A 12,130-nucleotide genomic window follows, 5' to 3' on the forward strand; every position below is an offset into this window, starting at 1 on the left:
GCTGTGCCACTGGACCTTCAAGTCTCAAATCCTGCAGCTGCTGTGCTTGACCCTCCTTTCTTGTCAAATCAAAGAAGGTGTTGTATTATGTGAAGCCGTATACAAAATACAAAGTATTCTGTGAATACAGAAAGGAGGGGAGGGGCATGCAGAGCTGCTGCTGTGTAGCAGAGTGCATCTTTCCTGTTAGAGCACTGAGAGTATAGAGATAGCTGTACTCCTGGATCTCAGTAAAAATGTAAATCTAACAAAAGATAGGTCCATGAGGTGGCATATGCCTTGTTGGACTTAACCAGCAAAATGTTAAACGTTCTTCAATTCCTGGAGTTCTCCTTTAAAGTGTCTGAGGGGAGAGTTATCTCAGTCTGTTTAGCCTCTTAACTAAATAGAATGTTGTATTGTTTCCATGCTGTCAAGGAAAGTTCTGATTGGTTGTTGTGGGCCAGCCTGGAATGAAACAATCCTTCTCTAAGACACTATGTGAAGTTGCATGTTTTATAGTTTTCAAAAGATATCTGTATTGAATTTACCACCTTGGGTGTTTTGAATTATGTAGTACAACCTGTGGCAAATAAACTCCCCTGCAGCTTAAGGCTAAAACAGAACTTTACACCATCAACATTGTGACAGGTTGCCAAGCAGGAACATAGACTTGGTAACATTTAGAACTTCCAGAGTACAAAGTGCTGGACTTTTTCGTTTGTAACAGGTCTGTCACAGTAATAGCCTCTAGAAGTTTGTGATTCTAAATAGGTGAAGCACCAAAATCCACAGTCATAGAAGGTACACCATTAAAAAAAAGTGTTTCTTTTTCGTTTTCAATACTTTAGTAGTCAGTACATACATTTATCTGAAATAGCAATAAGAAAGAATGGGAGTCACTGTCATGTGTATGGCTTACATACAGAATTTCGAGGGAGAAATACTGTAGCATACATTATCACCAATAGCATTGTTGGTGATAAAAAAAAATCAAAGGTTGGTAGTCAAAGCACATGAACATTATTCCTTTAATTATATTTATTTTGTATGTCTTTGTATAATTAAAGTAATTGTTCATGTGCTTTGACTACCAACCTTTAATTTTTTTATTACCAACAGTACAAAAAACCCACTAATCTCTGTTGAGTCCATATCTAATCTTTACTGCTTGTTTATATATTTGGATTTTGGATTAGGGACTCCCAGATTAATACATAGACCTTGAGGCATTTTGAATGTTTTGATTACATACTGTTTGTTTTTTTGTCGTAGGGTCATAGGCATGTAGGCCTTGTGTGCAGAACAAAGTATGTATCGATCGACATTAGACACGTCAAAATACAATTTTTCAGGTTCCAGAATTTTTTTTGCATATTTAGGCTGTGCTACAAGAAAGGAATTTAGACTCCATAGATAATGAGGAGACTGAGAGTTCTGGTTGCCCATATTTACCCAGAAACATGATCCGACCATGAGATAACACTTAAATAACACTTAAATAACACTTAAATTAAATGTAACACAGAATTTCGAGGGAGGAATACTGTAGCATACATTATCACCAATAGCATTGAAGAGGATAAAGGTACATATGCACTGGTTGAGTATATGCCAGAGACCGAAATCTGTTGTCTAACATACTTTGAATGAAAAAGTAACTTGTAAATAAGGAATAAAGAGATAGAGGGAACATGAGGGCAATAAGTGCCAGTCATCAAGTTCCTTTTCGTAATGTGGATATATTACAAGCTCAGGTTTTAGTACATCTTACATTGATCAACTAGTTGGACAAATTGATGTGAAATTTGTGGAATTTATTATAGGTCAGAGAAAACATTTTAGATAATCTTGTTGTGTAGAAGGGGCAGGTTCTGCATATATTACATTTGGGAGCATATAGTGTGTGAATTATATGTGTCCTGATGCCAGAGACAAAAGCTTTAATTCAAATGTGGATTAAGACTAATTCCATTGACTTTTGCACTGTTCTGTCTCTGTTAACTTTGCTTTGAAAAATTGATTCCAAAAACATCTCAAGGATCTACAGTGCCCAAGTATATGGGAAAGTGAACCTGTAAAGCCACAAAATCTCTAGCACAGAGGGGGGAGTTGGTAGTTGAGAATTTAGAGAATTTAGAGAGTTCAAAGGTGGTGATATACCATCGGTGTATAATTCTTTGATAGTGTTCCTGGTGGTGTGAGCATTGGGAATTTTGACAGGGGTGTGAATTGATGTAAGGTGATGAAGGTGAACTGTATGGTAGTCTGTAAAAAGTGATGGGGATTAATTTAGTGGCCAGTAGAGTAAAGGTATGGATGCATGGTGTTCTCTATCTCTGCCCATATTTTCTGGGTCTAATCTTTACCAGTGTCGAATTCGATCAAGGGAGTGTGGTAATTTGGTATTAGTGTCAGGGATTGGATGGAGCCATTCTTCCTGTAGATTTGGATTTTGTAAGGATGTTAAATTGACATGCAGGCTAATAAGAGGAGAAATAGGATGGGGGTAACTGGATTTGGATGGTTTGAAAGAGGAAGGGAAATTTTGGTAAAATTAGCATCTTGAAAGGTGCAACTTTACCAATTGTATACATCTCAGATTTAGTCAAATTGCTGAATTCCAGAAATAAAGTTGTTAGAAATTTTATTTAGTCCAAATAGAAGAGAATGTAGAGGTTGAAGATGGATCCCAAGGTATTTTACAGAGGTAATGGCCCATGCATATGGAAATTTTAACGTGATGACTTTTTCTAGTCCCAGCTGGATACAGTATATAGAGGTAAGATTTGAGGCTTCATTTCATTAGCTTTATAGAAGGACACTTCCCTAAACCACTGTAGTAAGTTTTGTGTCGCAGGTAGGGAAGAATTAGTCAAAATGAACATAACCTCATTAGTGTATTTCTGTGGTTGAACTGGATGGACTTTTGTCTTTTTTCAGCCAGACTAACTATGTAACTATGTAAGTGTATAGATTATTTTGTGTTGCCTTTGTGCAAGCCTGTGATGGAGGTTGTGAATCTTAGCAGTTTCATTTCAAATTTAACCATTCCCTGTAAAGACTATTTATTAGTAAGCTTATCTGTTCTGGAAAAGGAGAAGTATGACACAAAGAGCTGAGAATAGACTCTCTCTGATCTATTATGACATGGCCAAATGTCTTACAGATCCTATTTAAAAAGGAAGTCATTTAAGGTGCTTGTGGAGCATCTATGTTTTGCTGAGGAATCTAGGTTTCATTCTCCAACCTCACTAAGATCTCCTGTCAGAAAGAAAATTTGTAAAACAGAGCTGCTTCCTCTCGAAAATAATTGAACAAACAAATTAATACATTAGGTGCTTATTGTTAGTGTGCAGTCGGATGGCCATGGTGTGCAAGACAGTGGATTGTATCTTACTGCACTGCAGTAAAGTAGTGCATGAAGTACTTTTCTTTAGAGCACACCACCACAACATGGTAGTGTGAACCGGCCAGGTAGGAGACAAAACATTTTGCTTTTCTTGTGGTGGGACTACACTGGAATAGCCACTGGATGCAGTCCTATTGCATCTGGTGAGAATTGGCCTTTAACCAAAGTATAAACAATGAAATTTATTTTACGGATCACAATTAAAGCTGACTATACATGGTTCATTTTTTTTTTGTTCAGCCAGTCGCCTAAATGGAGAAAAAAAATAACTGTTTTGTTTCTTTTTTTTTTTTAGAAGTCAGTCGATTATTATTATACAGGATTTATATAGTGCTTTACAATATAACGGGAGACAATACAGTTCAATACAAGAGAGTTAGGAGGGCCCTGCTCCTTGGAGCTTACAATCTAAGAGGGAGGGGCTAGTGGTACAAAAGGTAGTAACTGTAGAGTAGAAGATTCCATTATTAGCTGAGAGCAGGATAGGCTTCCCTGAAGAGATAGGTTTTCAGAGATCACCTAAAAGTGAGCATAGTAGGCGATAGTCTGATAAATTGGGGTAGAGAGTTCCAGAGGATGGGGGAAGCTCTGGAGAAGTCCTGGAGACGAGCATGGGAGGAGGAGACAAGGGAGCTAGAGAACAGGAGGTCGTGCGAGGAGTGGAGAATACGGTTTGGGTGATATTTGGAGACAAAATTGGTGATGTAGTTAGGGGCAGAGTTATAAATGGCTTTATATGTTATTAATGTTTTGAATTGTATCCGTTAGGCAATTGGAAGCCAGTGGAGGGATTGGCAGAGAGGGGTGGCAGATACGGAACGGTTAGTAAGGTGCATAAGTCTGGCAGCAGCATTCATGATAGCCTGTGATGAGGTAGGCCAATGAGGAGGGAAATAGAATAGTCAAGGCGAGAGATAACCAGGGAGTGAATAAGTTGCTTAGTGGTTTCCGAGGTTAGGAATGGCCATATCTTGGAGATGTTGCGGAGGTGAAGTCTACAAGATTTGGACAGTGATTAGATTTGGGGCTGAAAGGACAGATGGGAGTCTAGGATTACACCTAGTACCCTGGCATGAGGGGAGGTACTGATGATTGTGTTATTGATCTTGATGGAGAAGTCAGGAGAGGGGCACGGGTGGAGGGAATACTGAGAGCTCAGTTTTGGAAAGATTGAGTTTGAGGAAGTGGAGTGACATCCATGCCGATATGTCACTTAGTAGGTTAGTAATGCGAGAGGAGACTGAAGGGGTGAGGTGCGGAATAGAAAGATAGATTTGTGTGTCATCAGCATAGAGATGGTACTTAAAGCCATGGGAGTTTATCAAGTGACCAAGGGAGGAGGTGTAGATGGAGATGAGTAGGGGCCCAAGGATGGAACCTTGTGGGACCCCTACAGAAAGAGGGAGTGGAGAGGAGGAGCCAGAGTTATAGGTAACGCTGAAGGAGCGCTGCGATAGGTATGAGGAGAACTAGGAGAAAGCAGAGGCTCGGAGGCCAAGAGAGTGGAGTTTTTTGAGGAGGAGGGGATGATCAACAGTATCAAAAGCCGCAGAGAGGTCAAGTAGTAAGAGTACGGAGTAGTGGCCATTGGTTTTAGCAGTTAGTAGATCATTAGTGAGTTTTAGTAGGGCAGTTTCAGTGGAGTGTAGAGAGCGAAAGCCAGACTGTAAAGGGTCAAGAAGGTTGTTGTCGGTGAGGTAGGAGCTCAGGCGATTGTAGACTAGACATTCTAAGAGCTTAGAGGTAAACGGGAGCAGGGAGATGGGTCTTAAGTTGTTCAGGTTGGTGGGGTCTAGGGAGGGCTTTTTTAGTATGGGAGTGATGTGTGCATGCTCAATAGATCAACTATCAGGAACATATGCATCGCAATTTAGCCAGGTCCTGCTGAATTGGCTGATTTTTGATCCATGTTAAGGCCAGCTTAAGTATCTGCCTTTTGCATCTTCCACTTTTTGGAGAAGGTTACAGCTGAACTCCAGGAAACCTAAAAATTCTCCCTTGTAGCGGAGCTGCCCCCACACTGCAAGGATTAACTGCTTATTTCTGTCTAAGGGATTTGGAAAAGCAGATTTACCTGCCCAGTCCTCCTCACCCCTGTGCTGCTAGACCAGTCCCAATAGCTTTTTCTGCCTGTGCTCCAGCTATCAAAGGTCCTCTGATGCCATCAAGAGTGATGCAAGGTCCATAGCCCAGCACTGGACACAAGGACACTGAAGGACTGCCATCACTGAAGTGTAAGCGGGAATCAGAGGACTGAGGAAGTAAAAGTGCATTTACTGTTCTCTACACATGTAGCCTATGTTTCCCCACTGCCAGGGAGAATTTTTAGGTCTCCATGTTGAACTTTAGGGAAAGGGAATTGTGTAGAGAAAGAAGAACCCAATTTTTCTGTTTGTCAGAAAAATATGGGGCATTTGCAAAGAATGTAGGTCTGGAGGCTTTTGGTAAAGTGAGTTCTTTGGAGAAAAAGAATACCTGTCTTTGAGTTGGTTGCTTCTCTTCATAAAGTCGATCTCTTATGAGCACAGTTGAGTCCTCTTTTGTTCATAGATGCTGGTTTAACAGTCATGTCTTTGAGTGAAGTGGACCATAATGACATGTGGATTAGGTATGGAATGGGATTAGTTCAAGTCCTGAAGTAGGAAGTGTAGCCCACCTCAAGAGGCCATTGGCGAAAAGCCTTGAGATGTCCTGAAGCCTGTAGGTGGAAGATGGAACATATGCCATATCCTGACAGGAAATACTGGCTTAGAAACATGTTAGAGGTACAACACATAATAATTAAGAAAACAAAACTGGGTATAACTTCAGTAACAATAGGCAGCAAGTACTGTGGACATTGTGGTGTGAGGATTAGGATGGGCAAAAGCACCATGTAAGAGAAGTAAGGAGGTTTGGCTCCATCTAGTGGGCCTGCATGAAAGTGTAAAATGGCAAACAATTAGGGTATGCCCATGTTCCTTAAAGGATAAGTTCACATTTCTGCAGGTAAAAAAAAAAAGCGTGCATTTATTATTTTTGGTTGCAGAAGTATGGAAAGCATGGCACCAGCAATCAGCAAACCACTGGTGCCATGCAGGTCTCCTGCAGACCTGTCAGTACATCTGCGTCACCCCGTATGGGCAAGCAAATATACTGACAGGAAGATTCAATGAACTACCACAGTGCTCTACAGCACACTGAGAACTACAAGCTGACAGCCACTAAGGTTGTCGGGACTTGTAGTTCATTCATTCACAGAACACTGTGAATGAATGACACAGCCTCACACTGTTTTTAACCACCTCCCGCCCGCTATATAAGGAAATGACGGGCGCAAGGCAGTTCTCTCCTTCTGGGAGGACGTCATATGACGTGTTCCCACTCTAAACGCGCGTGCACGACTCCGGGAGCACGCAGCGCGGCGATCAGTGGTGTGATGTGTCCCTGGACACAGTGGATCACCGATCAACGGAAAGAGATGAAGACGTCGGCTCTGTCATGTGATCAGCTGTGTCCAATCACAGCTGACTGCTTGTAAATAAGGAAATGCCGGTATTCGGCATTCCTGAGAGAGGATATGTACACTGATCATCAGGGCACTGATGATCAATGTAGCCCCATCAGTGCCACCTGTCAGTGTTCACCAATGCCAGTTGTCAGTGCTCATCAATGCCACCTGCCAGTGCCCATCAGTGCCACATCAATGCCACATATCAGTGCATATCAATGCCACATATCAGTGCATATCTGTGCACATCAATGCCACATATCAGTGCCCATGTGAGCTGCCTTTCAGTGCCACCTATCAATGCCAGTCAGTGCCATCTATCAGTGCCATATGTAAGTGTTGCCTTTCAGTGCCCATCAGTGATGCCTGTCAATGCCCATCAGTGCCACCTACCAGTGCCTCCTCATCAGTGCGCATCACTGCAGCCTCATTAGCGCACATCAGTGAAGGAGAAAAATCACTTATTTACAAAATTTTATAACAGAAACTAAGAAAAAACTTTTTTTTTCAACATTTTCAGTTGTTTTTGGTTTGTTTAGCAAAAAATAAAAAACCCAGAGGTGACTAAATACCACCAAAAGAAAGCTCTATCTGTCTCAAAAAAATGATAAAAATTTCATATGGGTACAGTGTTGCATGACTGCGCAATTGTCATTCAAAGTGTGACAACGCTGAAAGCTGAAAATTGGCCTGGGCAGGAAGGGGGTATAACTGCCATGCAGGCAAGTGGTTAAAAAGAAAGGGACCGCTTGTATGGGGAACTTCACTTCGTACTGCTATCACATGTGGGGGGGGGGGGATTTGGGCAACAGCTGCAGCGGTGAGAACAAAACCAGGTGGAACATGTAACAAAGGTGAACTTACCCTTTGACACCAGTCAGATGTCATTTTGTGGCTGCATAATTCTTTGGTTGTGGGCAGCAATTTTCTCCTGGTTTTGTAACATCATTTGAGCCAAGTGAGTGTAAAGTGGAAAACTTGTCAGGCAGTGACTGATTCTGTGGATGATTCACTGAATACATAGGGGTACAAAACTGGAGAGTGCAAAATCTGGTGCAGCTGTGCATAGAAACCAACCAGCTTCCAGTTTTGGTTTTTGTTTATGTTTTTTTTGTCAAAGCTTAATTGAACAAGCTAAAGTTAGAAGCTGATTGGCTACCATGCACAGCTGCACCAAATGTTGCACTCCCCAGCTTTAGTAAATCAACCCCGTAGTGTTCTGTGAATGGCCAAGGGGAGAGGAGGGTGGATAAATGACAATAGCACTTCCATCACTGAGACCCGCAGTTCTCCTATCCAGAACAGGACAGAAGTTCAGCAAGGAAAACAGTTTGGATTTTGTAGTACAGCATTGCAATCTGGATATTTAGTACAGCTGAGAAGAGATAACATATATTTGAACAAAGAAGCTGATAAAAGTACTAGGGTTGTTGGTTCGAATGCCAGCCACGGCACCTCCTGCCTGGAGTTTGCATGTTCTCCCTGTGCCTGCTTGGGTTTCCTCCAGGTGCTCTGGTTTCCTTCCACACTCCAAAGACATGCTGGTAGGTTAATTGGCTCCTGTCTAAATTGTCCCTAGTATCTGTATGTATGAATGTAAGTTAGGGACTTTAGATTGTACGCCCCTTGAGGGTTAGGGACTGATGTGAATGTACAATATACATGTAAAGCGCTGCGTAAATTGATGGCGCTATACAAGTACCTGAAATAAATAAATAAACTAAAAATCTGTGTCTGGAGTTGTGCTTCAATGTGGCAACCAATATAACCAATCACAATCCACCATATTATGATGAATTCAGTGTTGTTGTTTGCAGTTTTCATTGAATAAGGCTGTCAAGGATGTTTGCTTTGCTTTTCCCATCAAGTTTGTTTTTTTGTTTTTTTTTCCCCTAGCGTCATTAAAGGAGTTGATTGTTTGATGGTAATATGTTGTAATAGCTTTTTGCTGGGTTGGCATTGAATTCAGTGAAATGGTTAAGTAGGTTTGATTTTGAAAAAAAAGCATTGTAAAAACCTTGCTGAAGATGAACTCCTCTAGGGTAGGTTATGGGAACCTCAGTCTTATGGGAATGTACACTATGGTCTATGCAGTTATCAGACCATCATGTAAAAGTTTGAGTTTTCTCTTGAATTGGGTGAATTAAGCAAAATATTGTTCTTGGCGTTTGAACAGAAGATGGAGTGTAGCACACACATATGAAAACACAGGTGCTGTGATCTTGCTGATCTGTCGTTTTATTTTAGCGGCAGTTATCGGAGTGCAGCTTTTTCCTGTCCTCATGTTTTAAATGCTCTGTAAAACAACATTAAACAATGGCTTTTGCACCAAGCCATTAGTCCAGCGGCTAGGCTCCCGGGGCAGGTTTTGACATTTTTTGTGAAGTTCCACATTTGAGTGCTGAGCTCAGATGCATGAATGTGTTACTTTGCTAAGTACGTATAATAAAGAATGGTTCCAATCAGTATAGTTGTTTTTCTGTTTAAATGACCCCTCACCCTGCCAAAATTTATAAAAATGCTCCAAAACTTACTGGTGGCATTCAAAGCTGATGCTAGCATGTGATCTATTCTATAAAGCAGTGCTACAGCCAAAATGTTATTTGTTGATAGTGTTGGTGAAGGGTTAAGACCTCCTGAAGTTTTTATTGTTTTGTTTGTCCCCTTTGGGGAGATTGTTTTCCTTACTAGCTTGCAAAACTGGAGAGAAATCCCATATTTAACAGTTGTCACCAGAACAGCTAGCTACTACCATTGTATTGCTGTGCTGGTGACATCTGTAATATGGTGGACTTCCCCTCACTTTCTGGCCATAGGTAAGTGTTGAGAATGGATCTCATTGGTGGGACACAGACAGCAGTAGATCCTGTCAGAGGTTTTAACCCTTTTAGCACTTTATCCAGCCATGGAAACATTTTTGCTGCACTTCTGCTTCACTGCTTTTTTCCAAATCTGTATGTGTGTGTTTTTTATATATATTGGCAGCACAGTGGCTAAGTGCTTGGCACTTCCACTTGGCAGTACTAGGGTTGTTGGTTTGAATCTCAACCATGGCACCAACCTGCCTGGTGTTTGCAGTTTCTCCCTGTGCCTGTGTGGGCTTCCTCCGGGTACTCTGGTTTATTCCCACACTCCAAAGACATGCTGGTAGGTTCATTAGATCTTGTCTAAATTGGCCGTAGTATGTGTATGTATGAGTAAGTTATTTAGATTGTATGCCCCTTTAGGGTTAGGGACTGATGTGATTGTACAATATATATATTTGTAAGAGCGCTGTGCCAATTGACAGCGCTATATAAGTACCTGTAATATATAAATAAATTATATTATATTGCAAAGCTAAGTTGTTTAGCAATAGTTAAAGTGTTACTAAACCCACAACAGTAAAATCAGTCTGTATATGCAGTAAAGCATGCTTGTTATACTCACTGTGGAAGGGGTTAATCCTCTGCATTGTGTAAAAAGGCTGTTTGATCCTGAGTTTTCTGATCCTCACCTTCTTCCAGTGTCCTGATAAGACATATCGTGTGGAGTCACTCTTCACATTTCAGTTTGGTGTGTGTTGCTAGAAAGTTTTTTTGTTTTTTTTTTCCTTGGGAGGGTGCATGTGATCAGCACAGGACCAATCAGCACTGTCCAAATAGAGGTCAGGGGTTCTGCATCCTCCTAGAGCAAAATGAAAACTCCTCCTACAAGCTTTAACCAGTGCTCTGCTGGACACTGATAGAAGTCACAAGACTGCTTCAACTGCTGATGAGAAAAGGTATTTCGCAGTTTATATTTAATAAAATAATTGTACTTCCATGTTCTGTGTACTGTGGGAGATCAGATATAGTGAGTGCAGGGTTCTGAGTTTAGTAACACTTTAGCCACTTCCCGTCCGGCCCATGTACATAAATGGCTGGACGGGAGCAGTGCAGGAGCAGGTTGCCGTTCATAAACGGCGCCTGCGTTTTCAGCCTGTGCGCACTCCCTGGGAGTGCGCGGCACCACGATCTGGGGCCCGCTGTGTCCGAACATCGATTGCTGTACGGGACCTCTGGCCAATCAGTGATCACATGATCGGGACCTCACACAATCAGTGATCATATGAATAGTAGTAAGCAAGATGTTGCTTCTTGACATCATTGCTTACTACTTGTGAAATATGTGAATGATGACAGAGATCACATGGTACAAGGCTATTCACAACAGCCTTGTACCATGTGACAAGCTGTGACCAATCACCACTCTTGCAGTATTTTTCAATGGCTGCAAGAATGCAGTCAGAGAGAAGAAGAAATTATTGCTTTTACAGCCTTTATGGGTGTAAAAGCAATCAGTGTAAAAATAAAAAAATAGAACCTTCATCACCCCCCACAAGTAGTACAGTGTCACTATGGTGACACTGTACTGCTAGGGTGACAGTATGTTAATTAAAAATAAAAAAATATAATAATGTAAAAAAAATAATTTTTGGCTATTAACTAATTTGGGTTATTTTTTTTTTACTAAAAAGATAGCTGAATACATTTATACCAAAATTTATGACGAAAGATTATTTATTTGCAAAAAACACTTTTTTTTCTAAATTTTTGGACTTTTTCATTTATATAGCAAAAAAAAATAAAAATCCCAGTGGTGAATAAATACCACCAAAATAAAGTTGTATCTGTCTCAAAAAAATGCTAAAAAATTCATATGGCTACAGTGTTGCATGACCGCGCAATTGTCATTCAAAGTGTGATAGCGCTGAAAGCTGAAAATTGGCCTGGGCAGGAAGGGGATAAAAGTGTCCGGACTTGAAGTGGTTAAGCACTTTATAGGAGCCCCTACTTCCTAAATTACTATCAAAGAGAATGTTGCATTTTGAGTAGCATAAGCTAACTGAAAGCATGATGCACCAAGCAGCACTTAGTAAAGTGTCAGTTAGCTATGATACCATTGTTAACAATAAAAAAACAGTAGCCTGTACACAGGAAACACACAGATTCATCTAGCACAAGCAGTTTCTGAAAGGCTAAAATATTGGTTTATGCCAATCTTGACGTGATTTAAATTTAGCTTTGCATCATACTAGGGCATAGATTTTGTTTTTTTTACTATGCTTCCCATCCAACCTTTAGTTTGTAGTTTTGTTTGTACATGTATATTTTACATATAACCACTTGACCTCCGGAAGATGTTAGCCCTTTCATGACCAGTCCATTTTTTTGCTATATGGCACTGCACTATTTTAACTGACTATTGCGCGGTCATGAAACACTGTA

At 40.8% G+C, this 12,130-nt stretch overlaps 1 protein-coding gene across 2 annotated transcripts in view; it reads left to right on the forward strand.

Annotated features, from left to right (window-relative positions):
- GNAL (G protein subunit alpha L) overlaps positions 1-12,130 on the forward strand; it is a 357,841-nt gene that overhangs the window by 257,442 nt on the left and 88,269 nt on the right. The gene's annotated exons all lie outside the window — the stretch shown is intronic.

This window comes from Staurois parvus, unplaced genomic scaffold, assembly GCF_062004578.1.
Source record: "Staurois parvus isolate SC_StPar_1 unplaced genomic scaffold, SC_StPar_1.0 ptg000097l, whole genome shotgun sequence".
In the NCBI taxonomy this organism is placed as follows: Eukaryota; Metazoa; Chordata; class Amphibia; order Anura; family Ranidae; genus Staurois; species Staurois parvus.